The sequence below is a fragment of the Saimiri boliviensis genome, chromosome 5 (assembly GCF_048565385.1).
Source record: "Saimiri boliviensis isolate mSaiBol1 chromosome 5, mSaiBol1.pri, whole genome shotgun sequence".
NCBI lineage: Eukaryota > Metazoa > Chordata > Mammalia > Primates > Cebidae > Saimiri > Saimiri boliviensis.
In genome coordinates, this window is record NC_133453.1 from 42507962 (window position 1) to 42510436 (window position 2475).

Here is a 2475-nt window from a genome sequence, read left to right on the forward strand (position 1 = left end):
AAAATCCAGACACACTATTTTTAACTTAGTAAATAAGCAGTGGGGTGCTGTAACAGAAGACAGTAAACCAAAAATGAAACCAACAGAAATGACAAATAGCACATATACATGGGGTCTCCTAAACTATTGACATTATCAACTCCAGACAGTAAAACTACCATAGTTGAGTAAATAAAATCCAACCTTAAATTTTTGGCATGGAACTCGAAACTATAAATATTGCTATGGCAGCTAGGCACGGTGGCTCAAGCCTGTAATCCCAGCACTTCGAGAGACAGAGGTGGGCAGATCACGAAGTCAAGAGATAGAGACCATCCTGGTCAACACGGTGAAACCCCATCTCTACTAAAAATATAAAAATTAGCTGGGTGTGGTGGTGCATGCCTTAGAGTCCCAGCTACTCAGGAAGCTGAGGCAGGAGAATCACTTGAACCTGGGAGGTGGAGGTTGCAGTGAGCCAAGATCATGCCACTACACTCCAGCCTGGACAAGAATGAAATGAAACTCCATCTCAAAAAAAAAAAAAAAAGAAAAAAAAATTGCTATGGCAAGTTTGAAAAGAAACAAAATTGAAATTCTTGAATAGAAAAATAAATGAAATTACGAACTAAGTGGATGGTTTTAACAGATTATATATATATATATATATATATATATATATATATATATATATATACATAATTGAATGAGATAAAGAGGAAAACAGAGTAAAATAATTAATTAAAAAATAAAATATCACCAACTAGAAGGAATTAATTAAAGAGGAAGATAATAGGCATGTCTGAAAATAAAATATAGACAAAGAGGGACAGCTTGAAGTCATCTGAGTGAATTCAGAGAAATGAAGAGAAAAAACTGAAAAAATAGAAAATAGTAGTACAGAAAGTATTCAATCTCTGTCTACAAAGACAAACATCATTTTTTTAGTTTGTATACTTAATTGTATTAATAGGTTCTCAAATATTAAACTCACTTCATAATTCTTGAATAAATCCTGCTGTCAATGCATTTTTGACATATTTTGAATTTGATTTGCTAAAATTTTGTTCTGAATTTTTGAACCTATAATAATGAGAAATTTTAGCATGTAGGTTTCTTTTTATATGTCTAGGTTTACTTTTAGTATCAGGCTAATTATCAGGCTAACGCTAACCTCATATAGAGTTGGAAAGTGCTACCTTCTTTTCCATTTTCTGAAAAATTTTTGTAAAATTAGTATTACTTCTTTCTTAAATATCTAGTAGAGTTTACTCTATGTAGGCCCAGAGTTGTCTTTGTAGGAAGATAATTAACTACAGATTTAATTTTTCATTAATAATAGATACAGAGATACTCATATTACCTATTTCTTTTTTAGTGTATTTTGGTATTCTGTAGCTTTCACAGAACTTGTTCATTTCATCTAGATTGTCATATTATTGATATGATGTTGTGCATGATATTCCTTTATTTTTTAATTTCTGTATACTGTAATTATGTCATTCTCTCATTTTCATTACTAGAAACGGTGTCTACTATCTTCTGTTACTAGTTAGTCAAACTAGAGATTTATTGCCTTAAAACAATGTCTGTAATAATGTAAAAAACACCAACACAAAGTGTGAAACAATGGAGTGAGATAAAGAGGAAGATGGCAGAGTTTTTTAAAGTAAAGTGTCTTCATTTAGAAGCAATAAATAAAAGAGGAACAGAATCAGCACATCTGAAAATAAAATATTTTGACTGATTTTAGGGGCAATAAATATTATCAGTTTTAAAGACCAAGTTTTTAATTCATTAATTTTCTCTACTGCTTTTCTGTTTTCTGTTCCATTGCTTTCTGCTCAAATATTTATTATTTTGTCTCCTACTTACATTGGGGTTAATTTGCTCTACATCTTTTAGTTTCTTGAGATGACATCAGAGATCTCTGAGTTGAGACATTTCTCGTTTTCTAATACATACATTTACTGCTATAATTTTTCTCTTAGTGCTGCGTTAGTCCATCCGATAAAATTTGATACCTTATATTTTTATTTTAATTAAGTGAAAAACAAGTGTTCTAATTTCCCCTCTAATTCTGTCTTTGACCAGTAGGCTAAGTGTGTTCTTTAGTTTCCAAATATTAGGGAATTTTTAAAGCATTATTTTATTACTTATTTTAACTTAGTTTTATTGTCCTCAGAAAACAGGCACGATTTATAATCCTTCGGATATATACCCAAGAATGGGATTGCTGGGTGAAATGGAATTTCTATTTCTAGGTCCTTGAGGATTCACCACACTGTCTTCCACAATGGTTGAACTAATTTACACTCCCACCAACAGTGTAAAAGTGTTCCTATTTCTCCATATCCTCTTCAGCATCTGTTGTATCCAGATTTTTTAATGGTCCCCATTCTAACTGGCATGAGATAGTATCTCAATGTGGTTTTGATTTGCATTTCTCTAATGACCAGTCATGATGAGCATTTTTTTCATAGGTTTCTTGGCCTC